Here is a 12,201-nt window from a genome sequence, read left to right as displayed (position 1 = left end):
TGTGACCTTGGACATATTGCATCACCTTCTACAGCATCCATTTCCCCATCTGTCAAAGTGAGGAAATTTGACACCTTCTTCACGTAGAGGATATAATGAAATAACCTGTGTGAAGGCTTTCAACACCAGGCCTCACAAGCAGCCAGGATTTTCCCTTTCTGTCATTCTGTGATCATTCCTGGAACGCAAGAAGGTCATGAAGTTTCCTTCCTGTGACTTCTGACATTTGATGACAGCTCAGTAGCATTGCTTGTTTTACATTTCATCACATTCCCTATACAGTGATTCTTTTGGTTGTTTTTTGTGGGGGGAGGCTGTGCTGCGTCTTTGTTGCTGCGTGGGCTTTCTAGTCAGCAGGGGTTTCATTACTCTTCACTGTGGTGCAGAGTGTTGTCATTGTGCTGGCTTCTCTTGTGGTCCCCGGGCTCTAGAGCACAGGCTCAATAGTTGTGGTGCACAGGTTTAGTTGCTCCACAGCATATGGGATCCTCCTGGGCCAGGAATCGAACCCGTGTCTCCTGTATCAGCAGGCTGACTCTTTACCGCTGAGCCACTAGGCAAGCCCGAGTAATTCTTTGGTCTATCTTGGCTTCTGGTGCTACTATTTAGTAGTTATTTGTATCTCATGCAAGTTCTTTAACTCTCAGAATGTCTATCTTCTCATCTATAAAACAAGTATAATTACAGTAGTATCTATTTAATAGAGCTGTCATATCAATTAAATGATTGATAAGCATAGAGGCCTAGCAGAGTGCTTGGCATGGAAGTTAGCTGTTTTCAGTTTTAGCATTGTTAAGATTGCACGCGTCTTAAGGGGAGAAATTGTGTTTTGTAGTACAGCGTAATAGTTAAGAGCACAGACTCTGGAGTCTTCAGTTCAAATCTGAACACCACATATATGTTGCTCAATCTGAGTAAACCTCTCTAGGCCTCAGTTTTCTTATCTGCAAAATGGGAATAATAAAGACCCCCAGGAATTTCCTGGCTGTCCAGTGGTTAAGAATGACTTCCAATGCAAGGGGCACAGGTTCAATCCCAGTCAGGGAACTAGATCCCACATGCCACAACTAAGACCCAGTGCAGCCAAATAAATAAATAAAAATAAATGTTAAAAAAGAACCCAATTCTGCAGGTTGGTATAGGAATTAAAGGAGATAGTACACTCCTTGGGCAACTGGCACAGTGCCTGGCATAAATATTGATTTCTTGAGCTATTATTGTGTGTAATGTGCTAAATGTTTTGTTCAGCATGTTCTAAATATTTTTTTCTGTGAACCTCATAACCTCTGCTTAGTACTACTCATAAAGTAACTATTCAAATATTTACTAAATGAGTGAATGAGTGAATGCTGACTCATAGACCAAAAGAATCTTGCCTGCATAAATTGGTTTGTCCCAGGTTAACAGTCCTCATTCCTCTCCAATGAACAAGTGGATAAGCCATGAAGTTCAGCACCTGTAAAAGGCAAGAGAGCATGGAAAGGGGGCAGATATGAGGCCCTGGCTCCTTTACTTTGGAGAAATGACTCACCCTTTAGCGCTGGCATTCATTTGTCAGAACTGGTAAAATGAATTTTAAAATATTGCTGTAGGCAAAAGTGGTAAAATTTATAACATTTAAGATCATGAAAAACATAGAGAAAGGAACATCTCTTTGAGGAAAATAAAAATCAACGCAACTCTTCCTGAGGGCATTTAGCCTAAAAGGAAATAATCAAGGATGTGCACAAAGGTCATATAGTAAGTATCTTAGTGATGTGTATGACACTGAAAAATGGAAATAGTCTAGATGTCTCATAAAAGGAAGTGGAACAATGCTACTTCATCCACAGAGTGAGATACCGTGCAGCCATTCAAAAAATTGTGTGGAAATGAACTTAACAACATGGAAAAAGTATTCCCATTAGTTAACTTATAAACTTTGTGACCTTAGGCAAATGGCTTCTCTGTCTCAGTCTCCTTGAGCTTTCCAGGTGGCTCAGAAATAAAGAACCTGCTTGCCAATGCAAGAGGAGCAAGAGCCACTGGCTTGATCTCTGGGTTGGGAAGATCCCCTGGAGAAGGAAATGGCAAACCGCTCCAATATTCTTGCCTGGAAAATTCCATGAACAGAGGAGCCTGGCAGGCTGGGGTCGCAAAGAGCTGGGCACGACTGAGGGACTGAGCACAGGTGGCATGATGGTTTAGATAAAACGTGTGCTGTAGGGAAGATGGTGTGAGGGCACATACTTCAAAATCTGACGGCTTTGGCTCGGTATTGGGAAATACGCTGTACTTTTTATTGTTTTTGCCTGTCTTATTTATACACTTACAATGAAAGTATGTTTCTTATGTAACTGAAAAGTTATAATAATTAAAAACAAAACAAAAGATCATTGCTTTAGTAGGGGGGTAACGGGTATCTGGCATTTTCCACTCTGTCTGGGCCCTTATTAGCTGGTGTGATTGTTATAAGAGGGTAAAGAAGTCAGTCTTCTCCACTCACTTTAAAAGGTGATCCCTCCTCTTTCAAAGCAGAGACGATCCCACCCCCAGAAGCCTTTAGGCAATGGCAGGCTCCCAGCAGCGTGGGGCCCAGCAGTATAGCACCAGCACCAAACTCAAGGTGGACAGGATATGAGTCATCACACCGGTGTTTTTGTCAGGTTGACTATAATTGCTCCTGTGTTTTTCTTTGGAGGTGTGAATGTGAAGTGATGAGATTAATTTTTTAAAAAACAAAAATATCAGAAGACAAACATCTAACTGAGTGATTCCCTTCAAAGTACTAATTTTGAGAAACTACACACTTATTTACATGTTTTTGTAAATTTTTTTCAAATACATATATTTTTTGATTTGGGGAGGGAGAGAGAGAAGTCCAACCAATTTTATTTTATTTGTTTATTTGGCCACACCCTGCCGCATATGAGGAGATCTTAGTTACGTGCTCCCTGCACTGACCGTGGACAGTCTTAACTGCTGGATCGCCAGGGAAGCCCCCCAGCTGACTTTAAAATTAGTTCCCAAGGAAATATTTTTCTAGTTCCTAATTCACTAAAATTGTGATACCAAGTGCTTGTTTTAGATACAGTGAAATGGATATTCTAATATTTCCAGTGGCAATGTAAATGAGTGAAAACCTGTGTGCATGCGTGCTCATAGCATCCAACTCTTTATGACCCTATGGACTGAATGTAGCCCACCAGGCTCCTCTGTCCATGGGATTCTTCAGGAAAGAACACTGGAGCACTGGAGCAGGTTGCCATGCCCGATCCATGGATCTTCTCGACCCATGGATCAAATCCATGTCTCTTGCACTGCAGGCAGATTCTTTACAGCTGAGCCACCAAGGAAGACCCAGTGAAAACCTACTGGAAAACAATTTGGAAGTAAATATCAAGAGCCATTGGGAAACATATACACCACCATATGTAAAATAGACAGCCAGTGGGAATTTGCTGTATGACTCAGGGAGCTCAAATAGGTGCTCTGTGACAACTTAGAGTGGTGGCATGGGGTGGGAGGTGGGAGGGAGGGCCAAGAGGAAGGGGACATATATATACCTATGCTGATTCATGTTGATATATGGCAAAAACCAACTCAGTATTTAAAGCAATTATCCTTCAATTAAAAAAAAAAAAAAAAGAATCATTACATTCTCATACCCTTTGATCCAGCATCCCTCTTCCAGTAATCCAACCTGAAGAGATAAGAAAAAATTGGGGGGAAATTACATATATTTCATAATAAAACATTTGAAACAACCTAAATGTTCAACAAAAGAGAAGTGGTTAAGTAATTCTGCCATATCTATTTGATGAAATATTATGCAGCCATTAAAAATATTACAAAGACTACAGCAACATAAAAATATGTTTATGACATAATTTAAATCAGGTTAGCATTTTAAAAATTGTATATACACTTTTACTTCTATTTTTTAAATTGTGTATTAAGGAAAGATAAGGAAAATGCACCAAAATGATAGCAGTTGTAGGTGGCACTCGTGGTGAAGAATCTGCCTGCCAACGCAGGAAACTTAAGAGATGTGGGTTCAATCCATGGGTCAGGAAGATTCCCTGGAGGAGAGCATGGCAACCCACTCCAGTATTCTTGCCTGGAGAATCCCATGAACAGAGGAGCCTGGCGGACTACAGTCCATGGGGTCGTAAAGAGTTAGACACAACTGAATCGACTTAACATGCATGTGTTGTAAGCTATGGGTAATTTTCTTGCTTGTTTTAATTTAATTGGACTTCATGTGCTTTTATCTTTGAAAAACTAGTTTTTTTATTTTTTAAATTAATTTATTTTTTAATTGAAGGATAAGAAAAACTAGTGTATTTTAAATGGATAAAATCCTTGGGAATTCCCTGGTTGTCCAGTGGTTAGGACTCTGCACTTCCACTGCTGAGGGTTCGGGTTCAGTCTCTGGTGGAAAAACTAAGATTCATCAAGTCACATGACCAAAAATAAAATAAAAGGACAAAATCCATGTAAAAGCCATATTAGAAAATTAGTCTTACTTCATCTTCCCCTGTACCCTACTTATTCACCAACTTCTGATTATTTCAAACATTGAATTTATCTTTACAGAGGGTAAAGATTTGCTATTGATGAGGATATTCAAAAGAATGTGTCATAGAACCTGAAGCCATTTCTGAATTGGGTATCCCCAAAATGTTTTGGAGAATGGAAGTGTCCCTGGAATAAGCGCACTGTCCCCAAGGTGATGACAACTTGAAGTTAACAATTTTCATTTGTATACATAAGGTGTGCTGTTTTTAAAGAATCAGGCATAATATTGTTTTGGGCCCCAGTCTGACCTTAAGTTGGGTCCACTCCTGAAATTCAGTCCTTATTAGATGTACCTGATAAAGTTGGTGGCTGACAGGTAATAATCAGAGTTACTGTTTATTAAGCAATTACTATGTTCTGATCTCTGTACTAAAAACCTACAGGGGACTTCCTTGGTTGTCCAGTGGTTAAGAATCTGCCTTGCAAAAAAAAAAAAAAAAAGAATCTGCCTTGCAATGCAAGGAACTCAGGTTCTGTCGCTGGCTAGGGAACTAAGATCCCACATACCACAAAGCAAATAAGCCAGCAATTAGAGAATCCATGCACAGCAGTGAAAGATCCCACATAAGACAACTAAGACCCAATGCAGCCAAATAAATAAATGTTTTTGAAAGGGGCTTCCCTGGTGGTCCAGCGGTTAGGACTCTGCCTTGCAATGCAGGGAACACCAGCTCCATCTCTGATCTGGGAAGATTCCACATGTCGCGGAGCAGCTAGGCCCGTGGGCCACAACTACCGAGCCTTCACTCTGTGACAAGAGAAATCACCACAATGGGAAGCCCGAACGCTGCAACGAGAGAGTAGCCCCTTCGAACCACAACTAGGGAAAGCCTGTGGGCAACAATGAAGTCTCAGAACAGCCCAAAATAGTTAAAAATAAATACAGAAATAAATTTTAAAAATATTTTTTAAAAAGTAAAAAATAAAAAACTGTCACATCTTAAACACTTCAACAATCTTCTGAGATAGACATTATTATCCTTGTTTTACTGATAAGGAAACTGAGGCTCACGGAGAAATACAGCCAAGGTCACAGCTGTGAGAGGTAGAAATGGATTTTAGCCTAGGCTGCCTGACTGCAGACATGTCCTCTCAAGGCTCAGTTGCTATAAGGTACTTCTCTTACTGCTTGGACAGCAAGGAGATCAAACCTGTCGCTCTTAAAGGAAATCAACCCTGAATGTTCATTGGAAGGACTGATGCTGAAGCTGAAGCTCCAATACTTTGGCCACCTGATCCGAAGAGCCGACTCACTGGAAAAGACCCTAATGCTGGGAAAGATTGGGGGCAGGAGAAGAAGAGGGCAACAGAGGATAAGATGGTTGGATGGCATCATCGATTCAATGGACATGAGTTTGAGCAAACTCCAGGAGAGAGTGAGACAGGGAAGCCTGGCTTGCTGCAGTCCACGGGGTCTCAAAGAGTCAGACAGGACTTAGTGACTGAACAGCAACCACAGCTGGGGAGGGGAATCAGCTGTCTATATCGATGAGGAAAAAGAGAAAAGCTCGCATGGGGAAGACAGGCCTGATGTTTATATATGGTGTTAGTCTCTCAGATAGCCTTAAGGATCCGTCTGCCTCAGAGGCTACTTGCTCTCTGTGTGACCTCGGGAAGTTGCTTAACCTCCTCAGTCTGTTTCTTTTTCTTTGGGTGATAGTCCTTAGACCACAGGGTTGTTCTGAAGATTACATGAAATAATGTATGAGATTAAAGACCTAAATGTAAGGCCAGATACTGTAAAACTCTTAGAGGAAAACATAGGCAGAACATTCTTAGACATAAATGGCAACAAGATCTTTTTTGATCCACCTCAAAGAGTAATGAAAATAAGAACAAAAATAAGTAATTGGGGCCTAATTAAACTTAAAAGCTTTTGCATAACAAAGGAAACCATAAGCAAAACAAAAAGGCAACTCTCAGAATGGGAGAAAACACTTGCAACAAAGCAACCAATTAGGGATTGATTAATCTCCAAAATATACAAACATCTCATGCAACTCAAAATTTAAAAAAACAAACAACCCAATCAAAAAATGGGCAGTTGATCTAAATATGTATTTTTCCAAGAAGACATACAGATGGCCAAGAAACACATGAAAAGATGCTCAACATCACTAATCACTGTTGTTCAGTCTCTCAGTCATTTCTGACTCTTTGCGAACCCAGTGGTTCGCAGCACACCAGGCCTCCCTGTCCTTCATCATCTGGAGCTGGCTCAAACTCATGTCCATTGAGTCGGTGATACCATCCAACCATCTCATCCTCTGTCACACCCTTCTCCTCCTGCCTTCAATATCTCCCAGCATCAGAGTCTTTTCCAATGAATTGGCTCTTCATATCAGGTGGCCAAAGTATTGGAGTTTCAACTTCAGCATCAGTCCTGACAATGAATATTCAGGGTTGATTTCCTTTAGGATTGACAGGTTTGATCTCCTTGCAGTCCAAGGGACTCTCAAGTCTTCTCCAACACCACTGTTCAAAAGCATCAATTCTTCGGCACTCAGCTTTCTTTATGGTCCAACTCTCACATCCATATATGACTACTGGAAAAACCATAGCTTTGACTAGATGGACCTTTGTTGGCAAAGTAATGTCTCTGCTTTTTAATACACTGTCTAGGTTTGTCATAGCTTCACTAATTTTTAGAGAAATGCAAATAAAAACTACAGTGAGGTATCACCTCACACTGCTGTAAATGGCCATTATAAAAAAATCTACAAACAATAAATGCTGGAGAGGGTGTGGAGAAAAGAGAACTCTCTTATACTTCTGCTGGGAATGTAAATTAGTACAGCCACTATGGAGAACTGTATGGAGGTTCCTTAAAAAAACTAAAAACAGAGCTATGATATGATCCAGCAAAGGCTTCCCTGGTGGCTCAGACAGTAAAGAATCTGCGGCAATGCAGGAGAACCAGGTTCTATCCCTGGGCGAGGAAGATCTCCTGAAGAAGGAAATGACTACCCACTCCAGTATGCTTGCCTGGAGAATTCCATGGACAGAGGAGCTTGGTGGCTTACAGTCCAGGGAGTTGCAAAGAGTTGGACATGACTGAGCGACTAACACACACACACACACACACAATGATCCAGCAATCCCACTCCTGGACATACATCCAGAGAAAACCATACTTGGAAAAGATACTTGCACCCCAGTGTTCACAGCAGCACTATTTACAATAGCCAAGACATGGAAGCAACCTAGATGTCCATTGACAGATGAATGGACAAAGAAGACAATGGATAAAGTACACAATGGAATATTACTTAGCCATAGAAAAGAACAAAATAATGCTATTCACAGCAACATGGATGGACTTAGAAATTCTCAGAGTGAGTGAAGTAAGTCAGAGAAAGACAAATATCATGTAATACCACTTACACATGAAATCTAAAAGAGGGTACACATGAACTCAAATACAAAACAGAAATAGTTACAGATGTAAAAAACTTACGGATACCAGAGGGTAAGGGAGGGGGAAGGATAAGCTGGGAAATTGGGAATGACATATACATACTACTATATATAAAACAGATAACAAATAAGGACCTACTGTAGAGCACAGGGAACTCTATTCGATACTCTGTAATGACCTATATATATGGGGAAAGAATCTAAAAAAAGTGTTGATATAAATATATATATATATATATATATGATTCACTTTGTTGTACAGCAGAAACTAACACAGCATTGTAAATCAGCTATATTTCAATTAATATTTAAAATCAAATAAAAACACTTTATGCTTAAAAAAAGATAACGTATGAGAAGGGCTCTGTACAGTGCCTGGCACATAGTGTGCACTCAATAAATGGAAGCTCTCATTATACTTTTCTACTAACACAATAGTTGTAATAAGTAACTTGTTACAGTTGCTGTGATAGAGGCTGTTGTGTGTTCTACCTCTTTGAACTCATTTCACAGTATTAAATGAACTGTTAAAGAGACAATAACATAGCATATTCAAAGTGGCATAAAGTAAGCATTAGTTTTATTTCACGCCTTTTTTATGTTAGGACAAAGGGTAAATAAGCAGATGGAAATGCAAGCATCCATATGTTTGAACACAACAGTGTAAACATCATATGTTTGAACACAACAATGATCTTCCTGATCCATGTGTCACAGAGGCAATTCAGGGCACTTCCTTAGCTACATAGATTTCACTTCTGGCAGTATCTGAACATCTGGAATGAGGCTGCACACCTCCCTGCCCACAGCCACAAATAATCACAGAGACAGGATGTTCATGTCCCACGACTGATGGCTGCCTACTGCAAGGGATGTTCTTCCCCAAGTTCGCAAAGCATAGCACAGTTCGTACCCACATCCTTAACTACTGTTGTTGTTCAGTCGTCTCTGACTCTGCAATGTCATGGACTGAAGCACGCCAGGCTTCCCTGTCCTTCACCATCTCCTGGAGTTTGATCAAACTCATGCCCATTGAGTTGATGATGTCATCCAACCATCTCATCCTCTGTTGGCCCCTTCTCCTCCTGCTTTCAGTCTTTCCCAGCATCAGGGTCTATTCCAATGAGTCAGCCCTTCACACCAGGTGGCCAAAGTATTGGAGCTTCAGCTTCAGCATCAGTCCTTCCAATGAATATTCACGGTTGATTTCCTTTAGGATTGACTGGTCCAAGAGACTCTCAAGAGTCTTCTCAGGCACCGCAGTTTGAAAGCATCAATTCTTTGGTGCTCAGCCTTCTTTACGGTCCATCTCTCACATCTGTACATGACTACTGGAAAAACCATAGCTTTGAATAGATGGACCTATTTGTTGGCAAAGTGATGTCTTTGCTTTTTAATACGCTGTCTAGATTTGTTAGAGCTTTTCTTCCAAGGAGCAAGCATCTTTTAATTTTGTAGCTGAAGTCACTGTTCACAGTGATTTTTGGAGCCCAAGAAAATAAAATCTGTCACTGTTTCCATTGTTTCCCTATTTGCCATGAAGTGATGGAACTGAATGCCATGATCTTCATTTTTTGAATGTTGAGTTTTAAGCCATCTTTGTATTCACCTCTTTTCCTCTTCAGCTCACACAGCAAAGAATCTGCCTGCAATGCAGGAGACACAGGTTTGATCCATGGGTCAGGAAGATCTGCTGGAGAAGGAAATGGCAATCCACTCCGGAATTCTTGCCTGGAGAATTCCATGGACAGAGGAGCTTGGTGGGCTACAATCCATGGGGACTCAAAAGAGTCGGACATGACTGAGCAGCTAACACTCACTCTTCATCAAGAGGCTCTTTAGTCCCTCTTCACTTTCTGCCATTAAAGAGTTATCATCTGCATATCTGAGGTTGTTGACATTTCTCCTGGCAATCTTGATTCCAGATTGTGAGTCATCTAGCTCGCCATTAATGAGGTTCTCTTATTTGCTTGATACTGATTTTTATGAAACAGCTTTTTTTTCTTTCCCATATAAATGTAAAACAAGAATTAAAGGAGGTGGGACTTCCTAGTGGTCCATTGGCTGAGACTCCAAGCTCCCAAAGCAAGAGGCCTGGGTTTGATCCCTGGTTAGGGAACTAGACCCCTCATGTGACAAAGAAGATTGAAGATCTTGAGAGCCACAACTGTGACCAGGCAGAGCCTAATTAATTAATCAATTAATTTTTCAAAAAACTCAAAGAGGTATATCTTGATACCAAAAATTCTAAGCTTTAGCTACTAATTAAAGATACTTCTAGAGGCCAGTTTAAGTAGAATTAAGTGACAAAAAGGACAGTATAAATATTTGAGGTAGGTTCTCCATTTAGGGATTACTGCTGCTGCTGCTAAGTTTCTTCAGTCGTGTCAGACTCTTTGCTACCCCATAGACTGCAGCCCACCAGGCTCCTCCGTCCCTGGGATTCTCCAGACAAGAATACTGGAGTAGGTTGCCATTGCCTTCTCCATTTAGGGATTAACTAGTATTTAAATGATTAGACATCTTGTTTTATTTTTTTCCCCTGGTTCTTTACTCCCCTGGAGGGTTTTTAGAGCACTGATATTTATTTCTCCTGTCTGGATATGTGCCTGGCTAAATGCAGATCATACATTCCCCTGGGTTTTCACAAACTGACTCTTCTTGCAAAGATGGTGTGGTGCAATGCTCTAGAGTCCAAGTTTTGGAGTCAGGCAGACCTGGGTTTGAATTATAGTTCTTCTATTTACTAGCTCTTTGCAACCCCATGGACTGTAGTCTTCCAGGCTCCTCTGTCCACGGAATTTTCCAAGCAAGATTACTGGCATGGGTTGTCATTTCCTTCTCCAGGGGATCTTCCTGACCCAGGGATTGAACTCTTATCTCTTGTGTCTCTTGCATTAGCAGGCAGAGTCTTTTATCAGTGTGCCATCTGGGAAGCCCTGCAATCTCAAGCAAAAACCTCTGAAGCTCAGTTTCCTCATCTATAAAATGGGCCATATTAGTACCATTGACACTATGATATTAGCTTTATAGAATGAACATGGGTTAAAGGAGATAATACATGCAAACTCCTCAACCTAATCTCATAGAATGGGCTTTTAGTTTTTAGCTACGATTTCATGATCAGTTTTATTTTCATTAAGGTCTCAAAACTTGGTAGCTATTATGATATTATCTATGGTTTCTAACTGCCAGGGTTATTTATGGCTTTGTTGTTTAACTTTTTAAATCTGTTAGTGATTAACATGGGATCATAAAAGAGTCGGACATGACTTAGCGACTAAACAATAAACATGATCTTTAGCCTAGTACCTGGGCACTTTTCTCATCATCTCTGTAACTCTGACAATGCCTGGCACCCTTCCTAGCACATAGTAGGCACTCAGTAAATGGCTGTTGAATCATATTCAGCTGAACTGAACATCCATTCAGATGTTAGCCCAGGAGCTGTGTCACTGAATAGCTGTCATTCCCAAACAGACAGCCAACCCTGACACAGACATGCTTGCATAGTTTGTAAGCCATGATTTCAACTTCTTGGATTGCAGGCACCTCAGTTAATATTCCACTTCACTCACACAACCCTTAGAAGGAACAGACCGACTAAGAGAAATATCCAGTTTAGCAGCGAAGAGAATGAGCCTTGGTCCAGGCAGATCCAGGCTTATACCCTGGCCCCAGCACTGTCTAGCGGGTCAGTTACTTCCTCTCTCTTAGAACCTCAGTCTCTTCATCTGTGAGAAGGGGATAACCACAGCCCGTGTCTCATCAGGTTATGGTGAGAACAGTGACTTCAGTGTGCTGTTCTCTGTTCCTGGAACAATCTTCCTCTGAGTTTCACTCCTGCCTTTTCAGCTCAACTGTCACTTCTTCCAAAAACCCTTCCCAGCTGCCCATGGTAGGACAGGCTCACTCTTAGACTCTCCCTACAATGCCTGCCAATTGCCCTTTGTCATTACCTCAACTACTCAGCTCCTTTCCAGATGGTGAACTCCCACAGGATAGGGATGTGTCTGTCTCCTTCATTCCTGTGTCTCCAGTACCCCACAGTCCCCTGGTACATACTATTTTGGGTGGACTGTAGCTGTTAACTAAATGAAATAATGAGAATGGTAATGCACATAAGCACAGAGCCGACCATTTAGCCAGCTCTTGATAAAGGACCTACATTATTATCAACAGCACAGTATTGGTACTGAGATTATTCACCTTGAGAAAATTAAT

At 41.0% G+C, this 12,201-nt stretch overlaps 1 long non-coding RNA gene across 1 annotated transcript in view; it reads right to left on the bottom strand.

The window, feature by feature from the left end:
* Window positions 1-1,075: 1,075 nt before the first annotated feature.
* The window catches only part of LOC104971345 (uncharacterized), a 27,496-nt gene continuing 16,370 nt past the window's right edge, over window positions 1,076-12,201 (bottom strand). The window contains exons 2-3 of the long non-coding RNA XR_805150.4: window positions 3,648-3,682; window positions 1,076-1,456 (exon numbers count right to left, since the gene is read on the bottom strand). This is a non-coding gene — a long non-coding RNA (uncharacterized lncRNA). The remainder of the gene's footprint in view (window positions 1,457-3,647; window positions 3,683-12,201) is intronic.

This window comes from Bos taurus, chromosome 2 (assembly GCF_002263795.3).
Source record: "Bos taurus isolate L1 Dominette 01449 registration number 42190680 breed Hereford chromosome 2, ARS-UCD2.0, whole genome shotgun sequence".
Lineage (NCBI taxonomy): Eukaryota > Metazoa > Chordata > Mammalia > Artiodactyla > Bovidae > Bos > Bos taurus.
Note: the sequence above shows the minus strand (reverse complement) of the source record. Positions and strands in the feature narration are given on the sequence as shown.